This window comes from Rosa rugosa, chromosome 1, assembly GCF_958449725.1.
Source record: "Rosa rugosa chromosome 1, drRosRugo1.1, whole genome shotgun sequence".
NCBI lineage: Eukaryota > Viridiplantae > Streptophyta > Magnoliopsida > Rosales > Rosaceae > Rosa > Rosa rugosa.
The window spans coordinates 19,250,727-19,267,748 of record NC_084820.1 but is presented as its reverse complement, the minus strand read 5'-3'; positions in this window follow the sequence as shown (position 1 = coordinate 19,267,748).

Below are 17,022 nucleotides of genomic sequence, written 5' to 3'. Positions count from 1 at the left end.
TCGACCACTTACGTCATTGTTTCGATCTAATCCAACATCTCTTGGAATCGAATTTCTTGGAAGCGACTACGCTCGGAAATTCCTAATTTCTTGGAAGCGATTACGCTCAGAAATTTTATATGTTTTCGTGGTAGCCTATTTCGCTCCGAAACTAACCCTAATTTCTTGTTCTCTTTCAGGATGAGTAACCTGAACAAATTGGACTTCGCTCCATTGAGAACAACTGGCTCTGGATATCACAGGTGGGTTCGTGATGTCTGCCAGCATCTCAAGGCTGATGGAATTCTGGATATGATTCTCGAGCCTAGCCAGGACGTGCTAACTGTTGAGCAAGCTCAAGCTTTGGAAGCAAATAGAGCAGCCTTAGAGGCAAATAAGGCGAAAGCCATCATCCTAATGACTAGTCATATGTGTTAACGTTAGTGACCGAGGGGTCTAATTAACGATAAGTAAGAGAGAGAGAGAGAGAACGACACAAGAAGTATAGTGGTTCGTCTCCTGCCTGAGCGGGAGATTACGTCCACTTGAAAGCTTAACTAGTGTGTTCGGGCCTTGCGGCCCAAAGGGGATTACATGAGATGTAATGGGATGGTTGAGTTGTGGAAGGAGGCATTCCTTTTATAGGTGAAGGAATCCTCTTCCTTTACATTTTCTTAGATGTGGGACTCAAAGTCACTATTCTAGTCTAGAAAACCATATTGTGGAGGCAACTTAGCAAGGCCGGAAAGGTGGCTTCCCGGCGACGTATTTGCCACTTCCGGATACCGTAGCGTAGCTTGAACATAGGGCTACGGGATGCATGTCTCAGTTGGGCCTCACCATGGCATGTGGGTGTCCCAAAGAGGGTGTTACTTATGCTTGGTGATGTAGCAAAGTAGCTTGCTAGTAGAGGTATCTACAAGTCCCTGAAGTCCCCAAGTAAGAGGAGCTTCTTGGTTGGGGAGTTATAATCATGAAGTCATCAAGCATAAGTAACCGGGCGACACGGAGCCCCTACAAGTCCCCGAACTCCGTAAGCAAGAAGGGACTCGTTAACCTGCACAACAAAGACAAAAACACGCATATGTAGAATGCTCGTTGCATTGGGCAACAAATGTGAGTTGCATTGATATGCGTTGGTATATACGAATGTATGAGGTGCGTGATACATGTTGATGTATACATGTAAATGGCGCCGAGTATGATCGGTTATGACGTAGAAACTCGAGAACGCATATGGTTGTGTGAGCAAACGGATTGCATATGATAAATGCGTGATGCGCGCAAGAAAACGAGGTTGAGTTTGACAAGGTTACGCTTGGTGTAAGTTGCATGAGTGCCACGGAGGCAAGCGTCTGTAATTCGTGAATGATGAATACGCGAACGTTTGTGTTTGTTTGGTTGTTGCTTGTATTAATGGAACGCGAAAAGAATTCGATTTGTCGCAATCGGTAAAGGACAAATGGTAGAAAAATTCAATGATCCATTAACGTGTGGTGTGTCCAGTAGACATGCGTGTAAAGCTTGGGAATGCCGGGGAGGCGTGAGCGGAAAACTCGGGGTTGCCGGGAAGGCATGAGCGGGAGCTCAAGGGTTGCCGGGAAGGCATGAGCGGAAGCTCAAGGGTTGCCGGGAAGGCATGAGCGGGAAGCTCAAGGGTTGCCGGGAAGGCATGAGCGGGAAACTCAAGGGTTGCCGGGAAGGCATGAGCGGAAGCTCATGAGCGGGAAGCTCAGGGTTGCCGGGAAGCTCGGGGGTAAGCGGGAGCTCGAGGGTGAGCAGAAGCTCGTGGTTACCGCGAAGGCGTGAGAGGGAAGCTCGGGGGTGCCGCGAAGGCATGAGCGGGAAGCTCGGGGTTGCCGCGAAGGCGTGAGCGGTAAGCTCGTGAGCGGAAGCTCGGGATTGCCGCGAAGGCGTGAGCGGAAGCTCGGGATGCCGCGAAGGCGTGAGCGGGGAGCTCGTGGATGCCGCGAAGGCATGAGTGGAAAGCTCGTGAGCGGGAAGCTCGGGATGCCGCGAAGGCATGAGCGCGGAGCTCGTGAGCGGAAAGCTCGGGGGTGCCGTGAAGGAGTGAGCGGGGAGCTCGTGGATGCCGCGAAGGCATGAGCGGAAAGCTCGTGAGCGGGAAGCTCGGGATGTCGTGAAGGCATGAGCGAGGAGCTCGTGAGCGGAAGCTCGGGGATGCCGCTGAGGCAAGAGCGTGAAAGCTCGGCGGTGCCGCTGAGGCACGAACGGGTAGCTCAAAAGGTGATGAGCGTAACCGTTGCTAATTATGCTGGGCTGTATGTACAAGTCCCCGAAGTCCTTAGTGAAGGAGGGTTTTCTTGCTGGGTTGATACCAAAGCGTAGCTTTGTGCCGTGTATCGAGCATAATTAGTGCAAGTGCGTCGTCCATCTAGAATTTGTCGGAGCGAACGCTTATGCACTTTCGGGTGGGCCCCTGCTAGGCCTTCCGAGGAGTCCCCAACTCCTGGCTATAGACCTCCGTATGGTCGGACAATTTGTTTGATGAGGGGAGTTGCGTTTAAACAGTGGGTGTTAGGTAGCGAACCTAATCTTTGATACCCAAGCGTCGGGGATTAACTGTCGGATCAATGGCTGCCGTAGGCTACGTTAACAGGCCCCTTTACTCTTTTCCCGGAGGAGAAAAGCCTGACTGCAATGCCGCGTAGCGGTCATTGTCACTATGAGGCGTTGCCTTACCGCATATAGACTCGTGTAGTCTAGAGCCGTTTAGGGCTTTTTTTTCCGTGGGGAAAGCTTGACAAAGTATGGTGGCCAAGAGGCTAGCCAAAATATTTTACATATAGTGTACATGTAAATCTTGCTAATTGTATGGACAACAAATAAGCATGGCATAGTTTGTCTAAGCGTCACATGTTTATTTAATTTTGCAATTAAATAGAAGCATGGCATATGTGTATAGCATGTACTTATAGTAAAGTTGCTAATAACATTTTTGCATTATTGTAAACATGCTTAAGGATTATGGAGACATTTAAAGCATGGCACTAGGATGTGTGCATAGTAGGTGTGCTACTAAAAAAATATATAACATGTGTTATAAGCATGCTCTAAAAGTTATTTATAAGCATGACAAGGCATGGCAATAGCTCTAATTGAAAGAGCGTGTAGTGAGATAAAGTTACTTATCTTATGCCGATTTTGAGCGAGTTGGAATTGGAATTGATATAAGTACCCGAATCATGTTGGAGTTGTCCAAGCATGACGCTCCATTGCTTTGGCGGAGTTTCTTAGTAGAAGGATGATGAGTTCGTTCGTTGGAGAGGTGATCGGTGATTATGTCTCCTTGAAACAAATTAGGTGATTAGTACACGAGCTTGTAAAATCAACACTAATAATTTATGTATGTACTTTGACAAAATTGTAAGCAAAGTGTATAAGCAAAGTAATAATTGATGACAAATAACTTGCATGCATATCAACTTGTGTGATGCCCCGGAAATTCGTATTTATTTTCCGAGGATTTTCCGGAATCTAATTTGTGGTTATTGGACGGTTTCGTGACTCGTGGATGGAGCGGAAGTGTTTCGGATGAATTTTTATTCGAAAAGTATGACTTTAGGGGGGTTGCTAAGGTTGATTTTTGATACGTTGAGATTCTCCGAAAACTTCCTTCACAAAAGTCGTAGAGCGCGTCGATACGAGTTCGTGGACATGTGGAACGCGAGAATCGGAGTTCGTATGAGAAAGTTATGGCCATTGGAAGGAATTTCCATTTTGGTATAAATAGAAATTTCCCAAGTTGGAAACTTACTATTTTCATTATTTCCATTTCCGGAAATATCTCTTCTCTCTCGGCTGCACCTTCAGAATTGAAAATATCCGGCTGACCAGACCCGAACCCGGCGATCCGACCCGGCCGGAACTCATAACTCCGGCGACCTCTGGCCGTGAAATTTGGACAGCTGGTTCGCCTCCTCCGTCTGGTGGTCCCTGTGGTGTTCTCTAGCGGCAATATCCACCGTGTACGGCGCAGCAAGGCGGTGCAGATTGGTGTTTTCGGACCCGACCCGAAAACGTAGCTCCGGCGACGGCACGGCTTCAAGCTTCCTTCCTTGGCTTCGTGGGGGTCGTCTGAGTCGATCTATGGTATTTGTTTGGATCGATTTACGTGGAAATCGGTTCAACTCAGATTGGATTACTGTTCACGGCTTGTGAGGTAGTTTTTGACCCTTTATGCTTGTTTTCTGACTTCGAGCTAGTTATGAAAGTTCACAAGCATGCTTAGATGAAGAACTTTGATGTTGGGAGTTTTGTGAAATATTGAGTTTTGGCCGGCGGCGGTGCGCCACTGCCTGTGGCGGCGTTCCGGCCATGTATGGGGCTGTTTCTGGTATTATATCTTTTCTACTCGTCGATACGAGCGTTTTGATATATAATACGCATATTTTGGAGTTCGTATGAAATTGTTATGATTTTTACGATTTCATACCGGTTGATTTATTCGATCCGTGAGGATTCGAGCGTCCGATCGACTTGTGGTTTGGTCATATCGATCGTGGACGTATTCCAGAGACTTTGGGAGGTCTCGGATGTGGTTTTGCCTCGATTGGCGCCACTTTAGGAATTTTGGTTCGATTTAGGGTTTCGAACGTTATTCCTTGTGATTCGTTGACTGAATCAGAGCTGTGCTTCCTTAGGTACTTGGCGAAGTATTTGGACGGTTATTTTGTGGATTGGCTGCTTTGTTCTATATTGAAGACGCAGCGGGAGTTTCGAGGTGAGTAATCTCACAAGGTTCATTTACGAACGGAATACCTTTATCGTTTTGAGAGTTATTTAGTAACTGTAAACTATAGTTGGTATTAGTAGGCATTCCTGAGCGGATGACTACGTATATATATATTTACGTGAAATATATATGTTTTGGTGGTTTGTGGATTTATGAAAACAATAGGCATGAATGATGCGTTTTATTGTTTTGGGTTGTGGCTTTTGGAAAACAAATGATTGTGGAAATGTTGATTTCGATTTGTTTTGAAAAGCGTTGAAATGTGGGAAAAGCGTTGAGATTTGTGTATGAAAACAATATGCATGAAATGATGCTTTTTATTGTTTTGTGTTATGGCTTTTCGGAAAACAATGATTATGGAAATGTTGATTTCGATTGTTTTCAAAAGCGTTGCGATTTGTGTAATGTTTTTGAGTCCTGTGCGACTGTTTTGATGATTTGCTCCAAGGGACTGTGCGGCCCGAGGAACGAAGGTCTATGACATTGGGCAGAATATCAGGCAATCACGTCTTTGGCCGGACGAGTGGTTACGTTTCAGTTAGAGCTCTAGTCTGTCTGCCATATAGGTAATTCATGGGGTAACGGGAATTGGTTATTGATAACTCATGACATTACGTGTTTTTAGGGAACAAAGTGTGAGTTGCTTCCTTATTAACGGTTTTTAAGGGGACAAGGTGCAAGTTGTTTTCCTTATTAACGATTTGGTACGATTGATAGAAATCAAGGTGTGAGTTGCTTTCTATGTTATATTGATAGAATTCAAGTGTGAGTTGTTTTCTATGGTACGATTTGGTACGATTGATAGAAATCAAGGTGTGAGTTGCTTTCTATGTTATATTGATAGAATTCAAGTGTGAGTTGTTTTCTATGGTACGATTTGGTACGATTGATAGAAATCAAGGTGTGAGTTGCTTTCTATGTTGTATTGATAGAATTCAAGGTGTGAGTTGTTTTCTATGGTACAATTTGGTACGATTGATAGAAATCAAGGTGTGAGTTGCTTTCTATGTTATATTGATAGAATTCAAGTGTGAGTTGTTTTCTATGTTATATTGATAGAAATCAAGGTGTGAGTTGCTTTCTATGTTATATTGATAGAATTCAAGTGTGAGTTGCTTTCTATGTTATATTGATAGAATTCAAGGTGTGAGTTGCTTTCTATGTTATATTCGATAGAAACCAAGGAGTGTGTTGCTTTCTATGTTTCGTTTTAAAAGAAACCAAGGTGTATGTTGCTTTCTTTTATTTCGATTTGAATGGAAATTAAAGTGTGAGTTATTCTCCTTTATTTCGTGTTTTAAGGATCAAAGCGTGAATTGGTTTCTCGATTGAAAACGTGCGGGCTTTTATCCCGTGATTTTGGTGTGAGTTGTTTTGAGTTACTCATACGGGCTTGCAAAAGCTTACCGGGTTTGTTGTGTGACAACCCGGTGCACCATTCCCACGGTGTAGGGGTTAATCCTGCATGGTAGGATAATCGGGGCTGAAGCTGAAGTAGCTTGTTGGCAGCAGAACAGGTAGGAAGCAAATTTTGTTGGCTTTGCCATTGTTCTGACTTCCGCTATGTAGTAAACTCTGATGAGCTTTTACGTTTTATCTTGTTGTTGACAATTTAATTCGTAAGCTTATGTAATATATGACTCTGTGGGCGGGTCAATATTGACATAGTGGGTTCAAGGCATCAATACGTGTGTAGTTTAAAAGGGGAAAAAGTTTCCAGGTACTTGGTATTGATGGTTGAACGATCACGCATATATAATTATGGGGTTATATATCGATTTTTATTTGTGTTAAAAATCAGGGGCGTGACAACTTGAGTACCAAATTATTGGGGAACGAAACCTATTACGTGCAACGATGGAACATAGCCATGATGGCATTATGCACTAGTCAAATGATGGCATTATGCACTAGTCAAATGGCACAAGTGAGATAATCACTTTGGTATATGCATGTAGCAGCCTATATATGTGTGTACACGTTCTTGCCCATAAGATATATGTGGTTAGAAGTATGAGATTTGATGCCTTTTTATGCACTAAAGGAGCTAATATGTTCAGGTGGCACAAGGTCAATCATTTGTATACCGTAAGCTATATATATATATATAAGGGAGAAGCACAAGGCTCAGTACCATATAATATGTAGTTTTTGCATGTTTTATAAGAAATCAAGGCATACAAGTATATGCACTGCAAGTTAATTGATTGTCTCTATTAATATTGCAAGTTAGAGACCACAATATCCATTTAAAGTGCACATACCAATTTTTTATTTGTAGAACAGAAACATGCATGTGGTGCGCAGGGCTTTATATATATATTTATATATATAAATAGCTTAAGAGGTAAGAGAGCTTTAGCAGATATCATGTGAGCAATACGTGGCACTAAACCAACCATGCTGTTTCACATAGAAGCACGTGGTGTGCAATTGGAATTCCAATTCATGCTTTATCAATAAAGATAGGATAAGTATAGAGCATCAGGGGACTTAGCTTCAGGTCTGCAACGAGAACGCAGCCTTGCTGCGTTATGAAACAAGGCGCTGCCATGAATCTATTGAGCGTTGTGCTAAAAACGAGCGTCAAGAGGATCAAAATGTTTTGAACGCTATGCTCTGTGTGTGTTGATGGTGAGTGTGCTGAAGCTACGTCATGACTGCATCCGGACAAGAAGGAAAAGCAGTGGTGGTTGTGCGATCAGTGATAGGAGCATAAATGCGACAAATATAATGTGCAATCCTCTACACTTTTCTTAGCTATTTCCTTTTAAAAGTCAGTTTTAACTTTGTTTTCTTTTTAGGTAGTTCGTGGAGTGATTCAAGAGAAATACGAGCTCAAAGGGAGAAACGAAGCCATGGAACATGAAGTACTGATGCAGAGGACTAATTTTGATCAACCTTTTAGCCAGAAATTACAAGAGAAGTCCACGGAAATCGTTGTGCAAAACAGTTGCTGCAAAGCAGAAAACTGCAGTTTCAGAATCAGCTTTCTGGGAACGGTTTTGAGGAGCAATTCTTGCATCATTCCAGCTGCAACTTTGCAGAAAGGGCCAGCAATATTTGAATACATGATGTTATACTTTAACTAGAGCCAAAGAACTGGTTAGAAGCATCAACGAGGCAGCAGGAAATCAAATTCAAAGTAAGGTTCCCGATAAGGCAGAAACTGTCAGCTTTTCACGAAGCTTTTTGGGAGATCTTTTCCGGCGATTTAATTGGAGTTTTTCCAGAATTTTGTTGATCATTCTAGAAGATATGATGTCATAGAACACGTGGGAGTCAAGAACCATCCAGAAACTTGTCAAGACGAAGTCGTTTCTTGTCCAAGAAGGAAGCTTCAGAGTCAGAAATTGAATCCTAGTCAAAACAGGACAGTTTGGCAGAAATCTTCTTTGGACGGATTTCTAGGGCATTTTTGGAAGGTTATTGCTGCTGCAAATATGAAGGAGAGTCCTATAATGATTCCTCAAGATTTTTAGAAGATTATTAAGGCTTGAAAATCATTTAATTGTGCACCAATTAGAGTAATCCTCAAGCAACTAGGGGAGGCTTTCAAAGCAGAATTGGAAAAGGAAACTTGGGCGGTGTTTCTCATACACATAGGGCTTCTGCAAACGTTGAAAACAACTAACCTACAGCGCCATCTTCTGCCATAAACCCTAGCACACAAAGTCTTGAAATTCCCAAGTCCTCCAAGAGCGAAAACCGTGCACACCATCATCCATCTTCATCAAGCTTTGCCGTGTACCATCTTGAGGGGAGTTCTTGCGTCCAAGGCTGCCTAAAAGTGTATTCGTGGCTCTCATCTTCTGCCCTTTACGGTTTTTATTTTCTTGTAAATCAAACTCATATGTTTTTAGTTGTGAATTTTAAGACGATGTGTGGCTAATCTACTTTTGTTAGGGGCGAGGTTTGAAGCCCCTAAGATATGTTTTTGACAATATTTTGATTCCTAGTTTCGTGATTGCTTTGTGGTGAAATTGTTTATTTGGTTTTGGTTTACAGATAACTCTTGCATGTTTATGTTTTATGAATGCGCACATAAAATATTATGATCATGTGAGTGGGGCTAGAAATAGGTATTTTAATCTCCTAAACGGTTAATAATGCTTATTTCAATGGTAGTAAAACCTATAGGACAATAGGTGAAACCAAATAAAAAGGATTGCATGCTAGGTAGGCGTTCCACACTAGTTTTGCATACTTGTTTCGATCAAACTTCCACATGTGATTAATGCTTAGAATAAATTGTTGATAGGATAGCGTTCTATACCTTGATTGTTTATTCTAAAGGCTTAGTAATGGTGCGTTCATCTTGCTTAAGTAATCTAGGGAAGTAATAAGAACTTATGCATGCGTTCATGGTTTGTTCTTGATTGAAACCTTTTTCACGACTTAGTAATTGAAACTAGGATGATAAATTTGTCTCAAGCATGTTTTGGTGGTGGATTTCCGAGTTCCTAACATCTTCATCATATCTTTCAAACCTTAAACTCAAAATCATTTTTCTTTTCTTTGTTTTCTGTTTATTTTCGTTAAAAACCCAAAAACCCCAAATCAGTTTCGTTTTTAGGATTGCAGTGCCCTCTTCTATCCCCTCTCTGACCCTCCATCTTTCTTTCTTCTTTTCTAGTGTTTGACGTTTTCTTTGGTTTAGTTTAGATTTTGTTATTCTTTTTTATTTGTTAGTTTAGTTTAGTTTTGTTTTCTTTTGTGTGATTAATATAGTTACCCTCAATCTCTGGCATCGAACGATCCTTGCTTATCCTTTACTACTGACGACTACATCATTGCAGGGTTAAATTGAGCGTCTATTTTGGGCGTATCAATCAGTTGGGTATCCAAAGCTGGAAATGGCGGTGGTGCCCAGCGGTGGATGTCTAGTGAAGTGGTGGCTAGCGGAGCGGTGAAGCTCGGTGGAGGAGAAGCTCAGCGGAGGAGAAACTCAGCGGTGTCTACCCCAAGTGGTGAATCGCAGCAGAGAAGCTCGGCGGAGGTTGCCCAGCGGAGATTTTGCTCCGGCGAAGCTTGGTCAGCGGAGGAGCTTTTGGCTAACTGCGGAGGCTAGCGGTGGAAGCTGTGGAGGTTGCCTCTGCTGGTGATGGGAGCTAGCGGTGCCGCTGGTGGCAAGTAGCTGGCGGAAGTCATGGCCGGAGCTAGGCTGGCGGGGAATGGCCGTTAGGCCTGCAAAGCCGCCGGTGGTGTTTAGCAGTGTCCTAGTCGGCTGGAGAAGAGCTTTGGCCAGCGGAGGAGGGCCGCTGACGGAGATTGGCGGAAGAATGTGCCGCCGACTGGAGCTCCCCCGCTGGTAGAGTTGCTGCTGGGCCTCTGGGTGCTGGCAGGCTGGGATGCCGAGCAGTGACCTGGCTGGCGGTTCCGCTAGTGGTGTTTAGCGGAGGTTTAGCCGCTGGTCTTGGAGGAACGCTGCTAGTGGTGGTGTCCAGCGGAGATGGTGCCAGTGGAGCACTCGACGGAGCTGGGCGGAGCGGAGCCGGTGGCTGGTGGTGGCAGTGAGCCTGCTGCTCACTTGGAGCTCGGCGGAGGGACTGAGCTAAGCGGAGGCTCTATGCCGGCGGAGTTGTGCCGCTGGTACTTATCCATGGGTGCCCAGAGAAGTCTTCTAGGTGTCCAGAGTAAATTAGCGGCAAATTTTTTTTTTTTTTTTTTTTTTGAAGTTCAGCGTTGACTTTGTTGTTGGCGTTGACCAACAGTGAGTTAGCATTGCCCAGCGTTGACTGAACGTTGACCAGACCTACTCGGTGTTGACCAAGCATTGACCGACCACAGCACATGGTACGTGACGAAGCCCTTGTGTTGGCTTCCCACAGACGGCGTCAATGTTAACGTTAGTGACCGAGGAGTCTAATTAACGATAAGTAAGAGAGAGAGAGAGAACGACACAAGAAGTATAGTTGTTCGTCTCCTGCCTGAGCGGGAGACTACGTCCACTTGAAAGCTTAACTCGTGTGTTCGGGCCTTGCGACCCAAAGGGGATTACATGAGATGTAATGGGATGGTTGAGTTGTGGGAGGAGGCATTCCTTTTATAGGTGAAGGAATCCTCTTCCTTTACATTTTCTTAGATGTGGGACTCAAAGTCACTATTCTAGTCTAGAAAACCATATTGTGGAGGCAACTTATCAAGGCCGGAAAGGTGGCTTCCCGGGGACGTATTTGCCACTTCCGGATACCGTAGCGTAGCTTGAACATAGGGCTACGGGATGCATGTCTCGGTTGGGCCTTACCATGGCATGTGGGTGTCCCAAAGAGGGTGTTACTTATGCTTGGTGATGTAGCAAAGTAGCTTGCTAGTAGAGGTATCTACAATATGGATGATTCGCTCCAGTACGAGTGTATGAATGAAGAAGACCCCAGAAGGCTGTGGGTCTCACTCGAAGAAAGATTTGGCAATGTCCGTGACTCCTTGCTTCCTGACCTAGAAGTGAGATGGCATAGCCTCCGCTTCTGTGATTTCAAGTCAGTTCTTGACTATAACTCGGAAGCACTTCGCATTAAATCCTTAATGGAATTCTGTGGTAAAGAAATCACAGATGCGATGTTGATTGAGAAGACTCTCTCTACCTTCCCCGTCTCTGCATTGATGGTTGCTAAGAACTATCGAATCGATGTTACTGCAGGACGGATCACAAGGTTTCATGAGCTCATTGGAGCTATGAATGTCGCTGAAAAGCATGACAACATCCTTGTGAAGAACTATAATTCGAGATCCGTGGAAATAGAGCATATTCCGGAGTCCAATTATAGTCGCGCCCCTAAGAGAAGGCGCCAAGAGCGAAACCCTAACCTTAGGGATACTTCTGGACGTTCTGGTCCATATAATCGCTCTACTTGGGAAGGTAACCGCCAATATAGGCGAACACGGAACCGAAGAGGTCAACGTGGAAAGAGAGAGGGAGGCAACGCCTCTGGCCATGTTGGTGGCGCCACCAACACTAAGAGCCATCTAAATGACGCTTTCAAAGCGCCTCAATCAATGGAGTTTGAGCAAAGAGATGTATGTTCTCGATGTGGAATGTCTGATCATTGGGCACACATTTGTAGAGCTCGTGAAGAAATTGTCACCGCCTACAAAGCATATTGTGAAGCAAGAGAAGCTCACTATATGGAACAAGAAGATCAAGAAGATGATCTAGTGTGAAGGGTTGAAGACTACAAATTTGGCTGGGATCAATAGATCGCCAATTTTGTTTAAGTCTTTATTTTCCAAGAGATGTAATAGGCAATTGCCATACTATGTAGTAAATGCCATTGGTTTAGTTTTTCTTCACATAGGCTCATCCAAAATGAGTGTGATGTCTAGGAAGGTTTTGAGATAAGTGGTACTTAAGCGAGCTTTGCTCCACCGACATCTCTCTACTCACCTGGTCATATTTATTTTGGAGTTACCGAAAGAAGTCAAACGACTACCTTTGTTTTGCATTCGCTAGCATTTGGATTAGATTCTCCTAATGGTTAAGAGACAACGATGTACTCCGTTGGCTTATGAATAAAATTTCGAGTTCTTTTCATTATGACTCCATTTTGATTCTGAGCATATGACTTTTGTGACTACGATGGCTGGGCCATCAGTATTAATTCAAGGACATGGAATAGCCCAAGTTCCACTTGCCAAATGGCACCTTAATTACTGTCACAGAAACTCTCTACGCTCCTAGGGCCAATCGCACCTATGAATAGTCAACGGATTCCATGCGAAATCTCATGTAGAGAACTGAAATGAGTTCCTTTGCAATACCTCTAATGATTGCGAACAAAGGCGCATCTTAGAGAAGTTTATGTGTCTCTCTAGTGGACTCTATGTCACTATTCGAGCTATAAAATCCCATAAATTTATAAGAGAAGATCTCTTGGATTTAGACACATATTGGCTTTGTCACGACAGGATAGATCATCCTAGTCATGATATGATGATTCGTCTACTAAAGACTTCACATGGACATCATTTCTTTCGAGCGAAATAAAGCATGAATCAAAAGTTGATTTCTGGACTAAGTGTGACCGACGCAGCTGCCTAGGGCACCGCATCCGTCCACCACCAGCCTAGGGCTGGCGCAGTCCCTATCCATGACGCCATGGATGGCGTCCATCATGGTGATGGCGCCCCAGGTGATGCTGCAATCACCAACTTGCTTCAAATAACGTTTCAGACGCTCAGGCCCAACCAAAATCCTCATTGGTTGCTTCTAAAGCCTCTCGCTCATTTTTACAAAGCCCGTTCCTTAGGGAAATTAGGACTGAGACCGTCCTATGCAAAGGATGTGAAAATACTCATTTTGTTCTTACATAGAACCCATGGGGATTCTATGGACTGATTCAACCAACTTGCGGACGTTTAAATATCTCATGATGTTGGTTGACACGCAAACACGCTGATCACGTGTTGTGCCATTGTCCACTTGTAAATGCTGCTTATGCTACACTCCTAGCAAATATCATATGACAACGGGCTCACTCCCCGGATCATCCTATTCCGTCAATTGGACTTGATGATGCTAGAGAGTTTACATCGAAGACTTTCGATGGTTATTGCATTGGGACTGATGTTGGACATCACATTCCCATGTACACACCCAAACGGTCTCACGGAAACGACTACGATGGTAGTCCGGACATTGGTAATGCGCACCAATCTCTTTATATCCGCTTGGGGTGATGCAATATCGCATGCAGCTATGCTAATTCGTCTACGAGCCACCGCCACTCAATCTACCTCTGCGTTACAGCTAGTGACTGGGTACAAGTATCGTACTTACGCATATTTGAGTGTGCTATTTATGTGCCAATTGCGCCGCCACAGCGGTATATGATGGGTCCTCACAGACGAATGGGCAACTACGTTGGATTTGAGACTCCAACAATCGTCCGCCACTTCATGCCCTTGCTAGGCGATCTCCTTACCGCTAGATTTGCGGGTTGTCACTTTGATGAGACAATCTTCCCGTCGTTAGGGGGAGATAAGAACACAGATGTTCAGCAGGAACGACAGGAATTGTCGTGGTCTGTCCCCACTATGTCTCATCTCGATCCCTACTAAAGTGACGAGATCACACAAATATGCTGCAAACATGCCTGCAAGGAAGGACGTCCCTACGAGAGGACGTAGCACCACCCTACACGGAGGTAGGCATGGCGCCAATGCAAAAGAGAGTGGCACTCTGGCGTTATAGGCCATGGCCCCAGCTAGGATGCTTGGGAGGCCCGTGGGTTCGAAAGATGCTTTGGCACAACCTAAACCTTGGATCATCGACACTCAAAATCCGTCTCATGAGAATCTTCCGGGTTATGGTTATCGTTGGGGGACGCCTCAACGTCAGAACCTATTCCTGAGAATATAGAGCTCTATGAAAATTACACTAGTGTACATGAGATGTGGGATAGAAACTCCATCATAACTGATGATGTAGTTGCGCATTTCGTTGCGCATGAGTTTGTTGAGTCAGATGATATCGAACCACGCTCCGTTGATGAATGAATGCCAACGTAGAGAGATTTGGCCTAAATGGAAAGACGCGATCCAGGTTAAGTTGGATTCTCTAACGAAGAGGAAGGTTTTCGAGCCAGTAATGCAAACACCTCCTAAAATAAAACCTATTGACTAATGGGTCTTCGTTAGAAAGCGTGATGAGAAAAAGAGATAGCAATCTTGCCTTATGGCGCAAGGCTTCTCACAAAACACCCTGGAATCGACTACGATGAGACATATTCTCTCGTAATGGATGTCATTGCACTCCACTACCCTGTCAGTTTGGTAGTTTCCAAATAACTGAACATGCAGCTTACAAATGTGGTCACTACGTATCTATATGGGGATCTAGATATGGAATATACATGAAGGTTCATGGTGAACTTCATTTACCCAAGTCAAGTGGCTCTAAACCTCAGAGCGCGTTTGCAATAAGGTTGAAACGCTCGCTACAGTGACTACTTGATTGGGAAGGGATATGCCCGCGCGCGTTTCCATAACAAGTTTCGGATTCTATCGCGGTTCATGTTGGACATGATCTTCATTGGAAGCCCTTAAAGAGTTAAGGGAAACCGCTGAACACTTGAAATCTGATTTTGAGATGAAGGATTATGGGAGAACACGATTATGTCTCGGTTTGGAACTTGAGCATCGTGTCGATAGATGCTTAGGCATTTTGACAAGGTCAAGCCTTCAAGCACCCCCATGATCGTCCGTAGTCTTGATCCTGAAAAGGATCCTCTTTGTCCAAAGGATGATGACGAAGATGTGCTAGAGGCAGAAGTGCCTTACTTAAGTACAATAGGCGCATTATTGTACTTAGCTCAATGCACAAGACCGGACATCTCATTTGCAGTGAACTTGTTAGCTAGATATAGCTCTGAGCCAACGCAACGCCATTGGATTGGTGTAAAAGATATCTTTCGATACTTGAGATGTATGATTGATATGGGCTTGTTCTATCCCTACAAAGAGATGATGGATTCAGACCCATCACACACCAGGAACGCCGCCAACACTGGCCTGCGTCCTCTATCTCCATCCCAAAACAACATGTGTTTTGGAAGGTTTTGATGATGTTGGGTATCTCTCTGACCCACACAAAGGTCGTTCCCAAACTAGGTAAGTGTTCACCATGGGTAAAGACCGTGATATCTTGGAGGTCTACAGAACAGACCCTAGTCGCTATATCTTCGAACAATGCAGAGATTATTGCTCTTCACGAAGTGATTCGTGAATGTATATGGATTGGATCCATAATTACGCATGTTTGAACAATTGTGGTTTGAAGTCTACCACATATGAGCCTACGAGCATTTAAGATAATGCTGCTTGTTTTGAACAAATGAAGCAAGGCTACATCAAAAGCGACAATGCTAAGTATAATCAGCAATAACAGACTCTCCTCAAGATCAAAGTGAACTAGGTTCAATCTAAGGACAGTGTGGCAGACTTGCTCTCTAAGTCATTGCCTAAATTCCACTTTCGAGAAACATGTTGGTAGCATCGTTTGCGGAAGTTATCCGAACTCACATGACCGTTGTCATCAGGGGGAGATGCAGACATCAGGGGGAGATGTCTACATGTATGGTCTCGAAACGTGAAGGGTGTGTTGTGCTCTTTTTCCCCTTCGACCGAGGTTGTTTTTGTCCCACTGGGTTTTTGTTACTCGGCAAGGTTTTTAATGAGGCAACGAGAGGAGCACCACGTTTGGGCGACACAAGGGGGAGTGTTCAAGTAAATCTAGAATATGTGTTTGGCCCAAACTCGAGGTTACTGATAGGAGCATAAATGCTACAATTATAATGTGAAATCCTTTACACTTTTCTTAGTTATTTCCTTTAAAAAGTCAGTTTTAACTCTATTTTCTTTTTAGGTAGTTCGTGAAGCAGTTCAACAGAAATAAGAGCTTAAAGAGAGCAAAGAAGCCATGGATCATGAAGTACTGATGCAGAGTACTAAGTTTCATCAACCTTTTAGCCAGAAATTAGAAGGGAAGTCCACGGAAATCATTGTGCAAAACAGTTGCTGCACAGCAGAAAACTGCAGTTTCAGAATCAGCTTTCTGGGAACGGTTTTGAGGAGAAATTCTTGCATCCTTACAGCTGCACCTTTGCATAAAGGGCCAGCGATCCTTGAAGACATGATGTTATACTTCAACTAGAGCTAAAGAACTGGTCAGAATCGTCAACGAGGCAGTAGGGAATCAAGATCAAAGAAGGCTTCCCAATAAGGCAGAAACTGTCAGCTTTTCACGAAGCTTTTTGGGAGATCTTTTCCGGCGATTTAATTGGAGTTTTTCCAGAAGGTTGTTGATCAATATAGAAGATATGATGTCATAGAACACGTGGGAGTCAAGAACCATCCAGAAACTTTTCAAGACGAAGTCGTTCCTTGTCCAAGAAGGAAGCTTCAGAGACAGAAATTGAATCCTAGTCAAAACAGGACAGTTTGGCAGAAATCTTCTTTGGACGGATTTTGGGTGCATTTTTGGAAGGTTATTGCTGCTGCAAATATTAAGGAGAGTCCTAGAATAATTCTACAAGATTATGACAAGATTACCAAGGTTTGAAAATCATTTAATTGAGCACCAATTAAAGGAATCCTCAAGCAACTAGGGAAGGTTTTCAAAGCATTGTTGAAGAAGGAAACTAGGGCTGCACTTCTAGCTCCTATATATATTGAGCTTCTGCACACGCTGCAGAGGACGACCACACCTGTCACCTTCTCTTCTATCTCTCTTTCTTATTCATCCGCCATCATCTTTTTCTTCTTTTTCTCTATTTGTTTTATTTTTGTTT